Raw genomic sequence first — 13,626 nt, forward strand, 5'->3', positions numbered from 1 at the left:
GAGAGAGGTGGAGACATAGATAGGACACAGAGACCCAGAGATTTTCCTGCCTGGCCTCAAGGGCCTGTCCTCCCAGCCCAGCCCTGAATCATTGCAGGACAAGGGTTAGCTGCAGGGTGGCTGAAACCTACCCAAACTGGGTGTGGTACAAAGCAGCATAGCAGATTATTCATTAATGGTGCTGATCCTGGCTTCAGGGAGAGAATGAAATTACCTGATTTGGTCTTTGAATGTCAGGGGTGGGGAGGGTTATCCACCAGTTCCAGGCTATTATTATCCCCTTAGTAAGCTTGTGTTCCACATCTAATATTTAGAATTACATTTTATTCTTTCTCTTAAAACCCAACCTTGTGGTCATCAAGCTGCCTTCAGACACACCTCCTGGGAGGGTATGAATTACCACACTTAACTTCAGCCACAGTTAACAGAAGATCAGAATCAAAAGATTCTTAGCTTCACAAAGTGAAAAAAGATGATCATAACTGTATTTGAAGGTGATCTACAAAGACCAAGAATTAACACAATACCAAGAATTAACACTAATTATGGATAGGTCCCATATCTTGACTTCAATCCTGGGTTGACAGTTATGGAACAGGAAGGAAGAGGGCAGGGCACAACCTTGGAAACTATGTCATAGCCCAAGGGCCTAACATAAACTGATTAGAACCAAATGGGTCCAAGATGGTAGACAAGTCAACCTGACTAGACCTCCATCCTCAGGATACTCTCACTAACACATCAGCGTGCTAGCTGACACACCCAGAGTTGCCATGACAGTTCCAAGATCAATCATCAAAGACCAAAAAGTGGGCAGTGGCCCAACCCCAGAAATCCACACCCCTTCCCCAAAATAGTTGGAATAATCCTCCCACTCATCAACCTATGAAATTACTCAGCCCATAAAAGCTAACCACACCATATTTTGAGGTTACACTCACCCTCTGCAATGGCCCACACTCTGTGGAGTGTCTTTCTCTCTGAATAAAAGCCACTTCTCACCTATCAGTTTGTCTCTCACTGAATTCTTTCTGAGATGAGACATCAAGAACCTGAGCTTCGTTTGGCTCTGAAACCAGGCCTGCGATCACAGTTGGAAGACCGTGGGTTTCGACTGGGTTCAAGTCCCATATATTGAGTTTTGGCTGGGTTGGAATCCCAGCACATGGGTTCAAGTCCCATTCTGAGGTAAATGGTTTCAGCTTTCCATAACAGAGTTTATTTTGATCCTGGCCTTGATGCTAAACTTGACAGGAAGTTTCTAATTCACTCTCTAATTCCTTTCTAATTCACCCGCTCGGATCCCCCACCCTCACCCCCAGGACTGGGTGAGATATCTGGTTCAGGAAGCCAAGGCCCAGTTGAGGTCGAGGCCCGCCCTTGCTGTCAAGACAGGTCTCTGCCTAACCATGGAGCCCTCCTTTATTACCAGGCAGAAAGAAGAAACCACAGGTCTCAGCTACTTCTCCCAATAAGAATTCTGTTCATCTGAAGTCAGGCCCTGGCTTAGCTGTCACTTCTTGGTACTAGGTGTCTTTATTTTTGCCTACAACAGGCCAGTGACAGGGTCTGAAGTGATGGGGGAGGGGGGTCGGGTGGGGTGGGGTGGGGCAGAATCCAGGGAACTGGGACCTCAGGGTCTCACCCCACAGGCTTAGTTTTCGTCCCTCTTTCGAACCAAGGAGAGTTCTTGCTCCCCACAGAAGCAGGGACACCAATTGTTCTGGTTTGTCCAGGTTGGGGTATGGGGTGGGTATTCCTGGGATGCAGGACTCTCAGTGCTAAAATCAGGAAACTTTTGGACAAACAGGGAAAAATTGGTCACCTTGCCACCTACTGTAGAGGCCTCCAGAAAACTTTTATCGTATTCACATGCAATAATTCTACCATAAGTCACGAGTAGCCTTGACTCTGACAACTTGCTTATGAGACAGAAGGCTCCAGAACGACTTCTTAAAGAGCCCATCATACTGAATCAAAGAACAGAACATCTCAAAGCACAAAAAGCCAAGGTCTGTAAAGAGAGGTGAATATGCGTACATGCCTGTATACTCAGTTGTGTTCCCACTCTTTGCCATCCCATGGACTGTAGCTCCTCTGTCCATGGGATTTCCCAGGCAAGAATACTGGAATGGGTTGCCATTTTCTTCTCCAGGGGATCTTTCCGACCCAGGGATGGAACCTGAGTCGCCTGCACTGGCAGGCAGGTTCTTTAGCACTGAGAATGAGGGAATAATTTAATTCAATCAGCAGATTCATCCACTACTGACTTAGTGCTTATTCTGTGCCAGTCTAAGGGTTGAGTGCAGGGGTAAGGGGGCAGGTCAGTCACTGTTCTCTACCTATGTGTACTTCTCAGGGACGTGGCTGAGAGCAGGAAAGGATGAGATGCCATAATCTTAACAGGATGCTAAAGCACAGGGCAGTGGTTTCCAATTTTGAATGCACATTAGACTCACTTCAATCAGATCATCTGTTAAGGGACCCAGGCACCAGCTCTGTCCAACGTGGGAGTCTCTAATCACACATGGCTTCTAAATTAAAGTTAAAGTCAACTAAGATGATTTAAAATGTAAAACTGGCTACTCAGTTGCACCAGCAACATTTCAGTTGCTCAGCAGTCACACATGGCTACCAGGTACCCAACGGAACAATGTAACTACGGAACAGGTCCACTGTGCCTGTGTGACCTGGGGCCAGTTACTTAACACGTCTATTTCTCACTAGTAAAATCAAGCATAATAACAAATAACAGCTAACACATTGCTTACTGTATGTGAAGTGTGTTCCAGGTACTAACTTCATCCTTACCAGGTAAGTATAGCTGTTAGGGAACTATTGACTGAAGCTGCCCTCCCTGGCCAGGCACAATATTGACCGCTTGCAATAGTTATCTCACAACAGGAGGGCCCAAAAAGGAACATGCTGTCTCCAGACTGAAGAAATCAGGAGGGGCCAAAAGGAGGGAGCAGACGCCAATCCCTAATATGTCCTACCAACCTCCCAGAAACCTCTGCACATTTGGTTTCCATCTTGGCTGAGAGATGCACGTGACACTAGGAAGGACCTTGAGTCAGACCAAATATGGGCACAAGGAAGATGATTGCCCGGAGACAACCTAGAAACTAACCATTACCATAAAACCTGAGCCTGCCATCCATGTGGCAGAGCAGCTCTCCTGGGTTCCCTCACCCCACTGCTCTCCCCTCAGGTGCCCCTTTCCAATAAAGTCTTCTGCTTTCTCAGCACATGCGTTTCCTCGGACAATTCATTTTTGAGTGTTAGACAAAAGCCCACTCTTGGGCTCTGGAAGGGGTCCCAGAGCAACATTATTATCATCCCATTACTACAGAGGAGAAAATTGGGGCACAAATAGGTTAAGTAACGTGCCCAAAATCATGCAGCAAGTAAACGGATGAGCTGGAATCCAGAGCCCAGGAGTTTAGTCCTGGGTCCACACTCTCCTATGGGGCTGCCCTGACAATTAGAAGAGATAATCCATAGAGTACATGGACCAATGCCAGTGCACATTGTTCCCAACAGATGTTTGCTGTGAATGTTAGGGGAACCATTGACTGAAACCGCCCACACTGGCTAGGTACCATAGTAACCACTTGCATGAGTTGTCTTAAACAGGAGGTCCTGGCAAGGAACGTGGAACTAACAAACTACTACCAACTGAAAGAATTCGGGAAAGGTCAAAAGGAGAGAGGAGACGCCAGTCCTATCAACCTTCTAGAATTATTCTTACTGGAATTTATCTTGGCTGGGAGATGTGCAAATTGAGACTATTCACCTGATGTGAAGAACTGACTCGTTGGAAAGGACTCTGATGCTGGGAAAGATCAAAAGCAGGAGGAGAAGGTGACGACAGAGGATGAGATGGTTGGATGGCATCACCGACTCAAGGGACATGAACTTGGGCAAACTCCAGGAGATGGTCAAGGACAGGGAAGCCTGGCATGCTGCAGTCCATGGAGTCACAAAGAGTCAGACACGACTGAGCAACTGAACAACAAAATGTGATTTAGTACATGAAAGGTATGTGCTGAGGGCCCAACATTTTGGAGATATGAGTAAAAATCTCAAACCAGAAAGGGCAAAGCAGTCTGCTGATGCAGAGTTCTGACCCTCAGTAATCATCACATTGATGAGACACATGAAAAGCTAACAACCCCTGTGGATCCAGAAGAAACTGGCTGGAGAGGAAAGGCATATATTCGTGCACGTCTCTGGCGGAGCTCTCTAGGGTACAAAAGCCTGCAGCCTCCTAGACTTCCCCTTAGCTCCAAAGGGCAGATTCAAACACTTATTAATCTTGGAGGTGAGGGAATGCAGAAACAAAGGAGAGGCAGTCAAACAATAGCACAGTGAAAAAGCAGAGTTCTGGTTCATCCTCAAGGGATATACGTAACAATATATCTTTGGACTCACCTACGGGAACTAAGGTCCCCCCACCTAGATGAAGCAACATTTAGGCTGAGCACAAGATTCCTGGACCACTCAGTTGCCTCACCACCAACCAATCAGAAGAAAGTCACACATCCTGAAGCCCTCACTCTAAATGTTGCCTATAAAAACTCTTCCCCAAATACCACTAGGGAATTTGGGTCTTTTGAGCAAGGACCACCCATTCTTCTTGCTTGCCCCTGTAAGAAACCTTTCTCTGCTCCAAATTCTGACTTCTCGTTTCGTCTGGCCTCACTGTGCATTGGGCACATCGACTTGGGTCTGGTAGCAGAGGCCAGCAGCCTAGTTCGGCCCTGTGCTGAGGGGACCAAGGGTCTTGGTGGGAGTGGGAGAGGATGTTGGAAGGGCAGAGGAAGCCCTTTGGTTCTCTCCATGGGCACAGCCAGGGCTTCCCTGGTGTGGTTCAGCGGTAATGCATCTGCCTGCAGTGCAGGAGACCTAGGTTTGATCCCTAGGTAGGGAAGATCCCCTGGAGAAGGGAATGGCAACCCACCCCAGTATTCTTGCCAGGAGAATTCCATGGACAGAGGAACCTGGCGGGACTACAGTTCATGGGGTTGCAGAGTCAGACACGAGTGAGTTACTAACACTTTCACTTCACATGGGCACAACCCAGGCTGGAAAGCAGAAAGATGCTGCCTGGGGACGATTCCCTCACCAGCCAGTCCTCAGCTGCCCAGGTTCAACAGCAGTGGAGGCTGAGGAGCCCTGCAGCCAGCATGTAGACATAGTCCTGTCCCCAGGTTCTCTCTGTCTCAAGTACCCTCCCGCCTCTGCCTTTGTCACCCCTCCTCCAGCTCTACGGTCCTTCTGGTCCACACAGATGCCTCCCTGCAGGCCCACAGGAAATACAGATTGAGTCAGAGAGAGCCAAGAATGCCTTTTTCCTCTTGATGAGATTAGGCCTGAGCTAGTGCCTCCTCCGGACATCTGACACTGCCCAGAGCCAGGTCCCTGGGCCCCGAGGGGGAGCAGGGCATCTCCTGAGATGACCCAGCCTCCTGGCCCCACGGCGGCCTTGCTCTTGACCCTTCGCTTAAGCTGTGCAAGGCCTGGTCAGCCTTTTTTCTCATTGACTCTGTTTCTCCTCCACCCCAGCCCAGGCCTCCTACTCTGCCCCCACCCTAACCCTGCCATTTCCCTTAAGAGCTCCCCCTCCCCCGCCTCACAAATCACCTCCGTCCTCAGGATAAAGCCCTCTGCTAGGCTTGCGTTTTGAGGCCCCTGCTCATTTCCTGATAGCCTTCCCCTCTGCTCCACACACCTGCCCTTTGAGTCACACTGGTTTATCTGAGCTCCCCTCAAAGAGTTGCCTTTCCCAGACACCCCATCTTTGCACACACACCTTCTCTCGGCCTAGAGCCAAGTCAGCCCAGGTAATTCCAAGGCTGGCCCTCAGCTGGGTTCCTAGGATGTCTGCTCCTCTCATTCCACTTTCCTGGGCTGGCTCAAATAGGACTGCCCCCAGGGAGCCTCCCAAGCTCCAAGGCCTGGGCAGTCTCTCTAGCCCATGAGGTCCCCCATCCTGATACTCAGGGAGGGGAAGAGGAAGCACCTGGTTCAAATCCTGGGTCCCCACTTGTCTCTGGGTCTGCCTGCAATATGTGAGGCTCTGGTTTGATCAGATCCCCTGGAGAAGGGAATAGCAGCCCTCTCCAGTATTCTTGCCTGGAGAATTCCATGGACAGAGGAGCCTGGTGGGCTACAGTCTATGGGGTCACAAAGAGGTAGACATGACTGAGTGACTGACACACACATGTCTCCCTCATGGGGCCTTATCTAGGATTAAAGGAGGTAACAGATGTAAAATGCCTTGCCTATGTCTGGTACTGTAATTGGACACAAGTTCCCGTGCCCAACGCTTGGTGAGGCCAAACCAATGCAAAGTATGGAAACAGTGGAGTTTGGAAGAGAGAAAGTTTTATTGCAGGGCCAAGCAAGGTGCTCATGCTCAAAAATCCCAGACTCCCCGATGGTTTTGGGGGAGAAGTTTTTAATAGGAAAAATTTGGGGTGAGGGCTGCAAGGTGTGTGACTTTTCTCTGATTGGCTGGTGGTGAGGTAACAGGGAGGTATTCCAGGAATCTTGGGTCCAGCCTGAGGATTCCATCCTCCCCCTGGGTGGGGGCCTTAGTTCCCACAGAAGAGCCCAAAGGCATTGTTATAGATATCCCTTGAGGAGGAACCTGGATCCTGCTTTAACTGCTACACAACAGCTAGTTTTTCTTTTTTAAATATTTATTTATTTGGCTGTGCCAGGTCTTAGTTACTACATGCAAAATCTTCGATCTTCATTGTGGCTTGCAGAATTTGTAGGTGTGGCATGTGGAATCTTTAGTTGTAGCACGGGTGATATAATTCCCTGACCAGGGATCAAACCCAGGTCCCCTGCATTGGGAGCTGGGAGTCTAAACCACTGCACTCTAGTTTCTTGATTGTTTCTCCTTTGTTTCTGAATACCTTATTCCCCTAATTAATAGCTTTTTGCACCTGCCCTTTGGAACTCTGGGAAGATCTAGGAGACTGAAGCCTTTATCCTGCAAAGAAGAAATGGGGGAGCCGGAAAGGCTTTTGTGCCCCAGGGGGCCTCACAGGGTCCTACTTGGTTTCAGTACTAAGTAGTTGATGGATGTTCCATTCCATTTCTCCTGTCCTGTTCCCTGTGTTCCTTCCTTCTTCCCTCCAGCCATCCATTGGTCCATCTAAGCCCAGATGGTCCTCTCCCTTCAACTTAGGCCACCCACAGATCAGACCCCACAGGCAGGTACCCAGGAGGAGACTGCCCTAGCTGCTGGACTGAGCTTTCACTCACTCCACAGGCCTCTCCTGAACAGCCTCTCTCTGGGTACTAGGAGCCAGGGACTGCGCCCGTCACTTCCACAGGAGGTTTGCTGGTCAGGTTGGAGAGTCCTAATTCTGATGCCAATTTGCTACATGACCTTGGACAAACTTGTCCCTTCTTGGGTTTTGTTTGTCTGCTCATAAAATGGTAATGCCTCAGCCCTACCCACCTGTTAGAAGCATTCATTGAGGGTTCCACAGCCTGCAGGTGCCAGACCCTGGGGCCATGAGGGCAGTGGGACTGTGAGCCTGGCAGCTACCCCAGTCCCCACAGCTTTTCCTACCTTGACCTCTGGAGACACAGAGCAGGGCTTCTTCCTGTCTATTGCCCCTGACTAGGCCCCAACCAAAACTCCACAAAGATTTATTGCCCTACAATTTCCTTATCTGGAAGTTTCGATAGACAAGGGTCACAGAGACTTTTTAAAGATGCCTCCTGGAGGTTGAAAATCTGGTAGCTTCACTTCCTGCTCAACCATCCACTCTCTGGCAGAGCCTCTGGATCTGTCTTTGGACAGAGAGGGACACTGAGACCCAGAGAGGGAAAATGCCTCGTTCAGAGCCCCACGGTGATCCTGGGGGAGGGCTGAAGCAGCCCCATCCTGGGATGGGCACCAAGCCAGGGGGCCTAAACTCTGTTGTCAGTGGACCCACACATCACCCTGCCCAGCTGCAGGAAGCTGGGGCCCAGAGTGAGTTCAGGTAGCATCCCTGGGACCCTCTCTGAGCCCTGCCTGCACCAGATGCTGTAGGGCAGAGGCAGGAACAATCCTTACCCACTAGGAGCCCAGACTGAAGGGAAAGGCCAGCGAGCTCAGTTCAGGGCAGTAGGGAGACTGAAACCCAGTGAGTGGCTGAGGGCCACCAGGAGGCTCTGTTCGATCTCAGCCTTCAAGGCTGAGCAGAGTGAGCCCAGGACAGAGCAGGGCCAGCACTGCAGGGGGAGGGCTCAGTGAAGGCAGAGCAAGGGGCTCGCAGTGGGGGGATGGGCAGGTAAAGGCATATTCAGGGCACACAAGGGTCCAGTTCAGCTGGGGCCTGAGCAAATGCAGAGGAGCAATGAGGGCTGAGGGCTTCCCAGGTGGCGCAGTGGTGGAGAATCCGCCTGCTGACGCAAGAGACGTGGGTTTGATCCCTGGATTGGGAAGATCCCCTGGAGAAAGAAATGGGAACCCACCCTAGTATTCTTGCCTGGAGAATTCCATGGACAGAGGAGGAGCCTGGTGGGCTACAGTCCATGGGGTGACACGACTGAGCAACCAACTGACTGAATGAGGGCCGGAAGCTGGCTGGGCGAGGCTCTGAATACCCGCTGAGCTGGCACTTGAGTCCATGGAGGGTCAGGTGTCAAAGTCTGTAACCAGGGTGTGACCTGTTGGGACTGAGGCAGATTAGGAAGGCAAGAATTTTCTTTCCTCAACTACGGGCTGTGTTCAAGGAAGAAATAAGTGGGTTTGTTTCATGCCTGGCTCCTATCTGCTGGAGGGGCCGTGGAGCACGATGAGATGAGGAGGATTCTGAGGCCTTCCTTATCTGGACTCAGGAGAGGAGCCTCACTGACCAGGGAAGAGCTGGCAGGCAGTTGAAAGGCGACAAGGCCTGATTGCCCCCCCGCAACCCCCCAGACGTCAGCTCTTTGAGAGAAACACTGAGTCAGGAGACCCTGCCTCAAGGTCCATTCCTGGGCCACTTCTCAGCAGCTAGAGTTTTAAATCAGAAATATAGCTTCCTTTCATCATTCAACCCATCTCCCCAAGGAAAGAGTCCCCAGGTATGACTGAGGGCTGCCTGCTCCTGCCTGAGCCTGGGCAGCCCAATATTTCATTTCCTGGTCAAGCCACACACACACAGGAGGGTGATGGGAAATTCCTACCTGCTTCTCCCCAACTTGCTTATCCACCTGGAGATAAATGCCCCTGCACAGCCTTAATCAATTCCCCAGGCATTGTCTGCAACAGACACCAGGAGAGGATGGTGAGGCCTTCTCCCCATTTCCAGCCTCCCTGGACTCTATCCACATCTGTTCAGGCTGGTCCTGCAGGCCAGGGAGGGAAGGAGGGTGGGAGATCCAGTGTAGTGTAGGACCAAGAGTAGAGGAGAGATGTCAGCACCTCTGGCTAAGGAGGCCTTTCTGCTCTGGGACTGACTCTGCCAGGACCTGTGACAGTATCTCATTTACACTTTGTAAGAATCTCTCCAACAGGGAGTTCCCTGATGGTCCAGTGGTTGAGAGTCCACCTGCCAGCACAGAGGACACAGGTTCAATCCCTGTTCCAGGAAGATCCCAAGTGCCATGGAGAAACCGAAGCCATGTGCTACAACTACTGAAGCCCACAGGCCTAGAACCCATGGGCCTGCAACGAGAGAAGACATCGCAATGAAAAGCCAGAGCACTGCAACAAAGACCGATCACTCTAACAGTGGTTCTCAAACTTGAGAGCACATCAGGGTTTCTTGGAAAGCTGATTACTACCCAGACTGCTGGGCCCATCCTTGAGTTTGTGATTCAGCAAGTCTGGGGTGGATCCTGAGAATCTTGCATTTCTAGCAAGTTCCCAGGTGGCACTGATGCAGCTGGTTCAGGGACCACTGTGAGAACCACCACTTTACAGCCCTGCTCTGTGATTGACAGAGACTTTCCCATTCACTGTTTAATTCACTCCTCACAACCACCTTGGGGTAGGGAGAACTAGCCCCACTTCCTGGATGCAGCAAGCTGCACTCACCTGGGAGCGATGGAGGCACTTTCCTGAGGTTACACAACAAGGGGGAACCTGACCTCCAACGACTCTGTGAGCACACAGCCACATCCTAACTTGGGGCCACTGGGGGCCGTGGTCCTGAGCTTTCTCTCTCCAGTATTCTTTGAATACACAAATGCAGTTCAGGCCAGCATCAAGAATTGGACAGGTGTTCTCATGACAGCTTCACCATCTGAATAACAGGCATCGAGGGCAGGTGGTCAAGACACTGGCTTCAGAGTCAGAGACCTGGCCACCAACCCAACTCACCTTCCCTGTGTTTCGGCACTACATGGCACCTCCCAATAGCCAGGCTGTTGTGAGATGAGGCAAGTAATGGGACGGAGACCCTAGCCTTGGCACACAATGAGGCCTCAATGAACCAGTGGGCACAGACAAGAGCAGTGAGGGACGTAAGGAAGATCCAAAATCTCTCTGTGTTTCAGTTTCCTTAACTGTAGACTAGGGTCAAAACCAAAAACTACCTTATAGGGGAATCATAAGGATTCCACACATTTATCCATTCATATTGCCTTAGAACAGTACCTGACACAGGGCAAACTGTGTTAGTGTCCTGTGTATGGTCCCTTTGCTAAGCATGATAGTTTAGCACTGAGTGCTCACTTTTCATCCACACATGGAAGCAAACCAAGAATAGAACACAAAACAAAAAAGAAAACATTAAAAATCAAATCAAAACAAAACAAACGAATAGAGTAGGCTGTGAGTGCAGGTGTGCTAAGTTGCTTCAGTCGTGTCTGACTCTGTGGGACCCTATGGAGTGTAGCCCACCAAGCCCCTGTGTCCATGTGATTCTCCAGGCAAGAATACTGGAGTGGGTTGCCATGCCCTCCTCCAGGGGGATCGTCCCAATCCAGGGATCGAACCTGCATCTCTTGTCTCCTGCATTAGCAGAAGGATTCTCTACCACTGGCGCCATCTGGGAAGCCCCAGAGCAAGCTATGGGCAGTCAAAATGAATGTGCTTCATGACACAGAATAGTATACTTAAAAATGGCTAAAATGATACATTTGATGTTTTGTGTATTTTACCACAATAAAAAAAAAGAAAAAGAGAAAAAGAAACAGCAGTCCCATACTAGATCAGTGCCCAGCTCTCCTGCACTCCTCCACTGTCTCTGCCTCTGCTTCCATGCATGTTTTCCCAGGGAGCTCCTGCTTCTTTCAACCCTCCCTGAACTCTGTCCTTAGAGCTGGTCCCTGGTGTGACTTCAGGGGGTGCAGGACAGGTTGGTTCCCCCCTCACCCTTTCATTCCAGGATAGTCAGGGGCTCCTCTGCCTAGGCCTCACACAGAAGGGGCCCTGTGGGGGAGGATCCTCACTACTCTTCCAGGCAGGTGCCTTCAGGACAGCCTCGCCCTGCTCCCAGGAAGAGGGTGGATCTTCCATTGACCTCCCTCTGGCTTGCCGGCCCTCTCTGTGGAGCTGGCTCTGCTCCTTGTGGTGAAGGAAGGGGCCCCTTGAGGGAACAGTGTCCTCAGTGACCAGCACATGCTCCCACCGGGCTTTGGCTGGAGCCCTGCTCTGTACAGAGAAGGTGCACAGTTATTGAGACCGGGGGTTGGGCTCCAGTTTGCTCTGTCCTCGTTTGCTGTGTGATCCTGCTCAAGTCATTGTCCCTCTCTGGGCCCCAATGCCCCAGCCATAAAATGCGAATGTGAATCCCTGCCTGAGACCCTCCTAAGGCTTTAGGGAGGCATTGAAGGGAGAATAGAGGCACAGGCGCGTTCTTTCTTTATTATACGATATGACCATGTCGCGAGGTTGCAGAGCAGTGGTTACAGACACAGTCGGGAGCCCGCCTACTGGGCTTGAACATCAGCACCTCCTCACACCAACTGGAAGACCTTGGACAGATTAGTCAACCTCTCTAGACCTCAGGTTTTCCGTCTATAAAATGGGGTGGTAACTAGTAAATGAACTCATATCTAACGAGCACTTACAGTACTGCCTGGCACATGGTAATCAGTCAGTTGCTAAGTCATGTCCAAATCTTTGTGACCCCATGGACTGTAGCCTGCCAGGCTCCTCTGTCCATGGAATTTCTCCAGGCAAGAATACTGGAGTGGGTTGCCATTTCCTACTCCAGGGGATCTTCCCATCCCAGGGATCGAACCTGGGTCGCCTTCACTGCAGGCAGTTTCTTTACTGGTAGTCTGAGCCACCAGGGAAGTCAAAAAAGTGTTAGTCGCTCAGTCGAATGCAAAATAAATTCAAAATAAGTAACAGCAGCTACACCGTGGACAGATCTAGAGTACTATGCTAAAATACACTATTGTCTATAACAAAACAGAAACAGATTCACAGACATAGAGAACAAACTAGTGATTTCCAGTGGGGAGAGGGAATGGGGAGATGGGGCATGGGATTAAGAGACACAAACTACTATGGATAACATAAATAAGCACCAGGGATATATTGCACAGCACAAGAAAATATAGCCATTATTTTTTAATAACTTTAACTGGAGTATAATCTATATAAAGATATTGAATCACTATGTTGTACACCTGAAACTAATAAAATATTTTAAGATGCCTATACTCAATAACAGAGAAGGCAATGGCAACCCACTCCAGTACTCTTGCCTGGAAAATCCCATGGTCGGAGGAGCCTGGTAGGCTGCAGTCCATGGGGTCTCGAAGAGTCGGACACGACTGAGCGACTTCACTTTCACTTTTCACTTTCATGCATGGGAGAAGGAAATGGCAACCCACTCCAGTACTCTTGCCTGGAGAATCCCAGGGACAGCAGAGCCTGGTGGGCTGCCGTCTATGGGGTCACACAGAGTCGGACATGACTGAAGCGACTTAGCAGCAGCAGCAGCATACTCAATAAAAAATAATTTAAAAAATAAGTAATAACTTCTATTGACTACGCACCATGAGGAGGCACGGTTTTAAACTGTTTACCTGTATTAATGGATTGAAATGAGTGAGTGAGTGAAGTCGCTCAGTCGTGTCCGACTCTTTGCGACCCCATGGACTGTAGCCTACCAGGCTCCTCTGTCCATGGGATTCTCCAGGCAAGAATACTGGAGTGGGTTGCCATTTCCTTCTCCAGGGGATCTTCCCGACCCAGGGATCAAACCCGGGTCTCCTGCATTGGAGGCAGACGCTTTAACCTCTGAGCCACCAGGGAAGTCCCTGGATTGAAATGAACATTTAGCAAAAATGAGTCAGGACTTTGAACAGGGCTAACAGATTAAACCAGAAGCACAAAGAGCCCATGTTCCTTTTCTCTTCAAAGAGGCGACACCTAAAGACCTAAAGATCCAGGGATGGGAGGGGTCATCTGTGCTCAGAGCCAGGAAAATCTCCTTAACTGGAGGAAAACAGAGGAAGCCTTGCGCCCCTCCCCCACCCTCAGCAAAGATTTCGAATCTAAAGCTCTAATTCTTATCTAATCTAATTCTTAGCCAGGCCCACCACTCCCTCTGTCAAATGATCTTATTACATCTGGAGGCAAGAAACAGACGCATCCCAGGACTGCCCAGGGTCAGGGACCCAGAGGGGCACGCAGCCCACTCTCCGCTCTCCTTTTCCACACTATTC

General features: G+C 50.1%; 1 protein-coding gene across 8 annotated transcripts in view; it reads right to left on the reverse strand.

Annotated features, from left to right (window-relative positions):
- The window catches only part of CORO2A (coronin 2A), a 62,239-nt gene that overhangs the window by 30,091 nt on the left and 18,522 nt on the right, over window positions 1-13,626 (reverse strand). The window contains exon 1 of one of the 8 annotated variants that reach the window (XM_081511728.1): window positions 6,026-6,166. The exons of 6 other annotated variants lie outside the window; for them this stretch is intronic. The gene's annotated coding sequence lies outside the window, so the exon portion shown is untranslated. Of the gene's footprint in view, window positions 1-6,025; window positions 6,167-13,626 lie in introns of those variants that run through there. One more of the 8 variants, XM_081511802.1, reaches the window with a different exon arrangement.

This window comes from Giraffa tippelskirchi, chromosome 1, assembly GCF_054371585.1.
Source record: "Giraffa tippelskirchi isolate mGirTip1 chromosome 1, T2T-mGirTip1v1.2.pri, whole genome shotgun sequence".
Classification (NCBI taxonomy): Eukaryota; Metazoa; Chordata; class Mammalia; order Artiodactyla; family Giraffidae; genus Giraffa; species Giraffa tippelskirchi.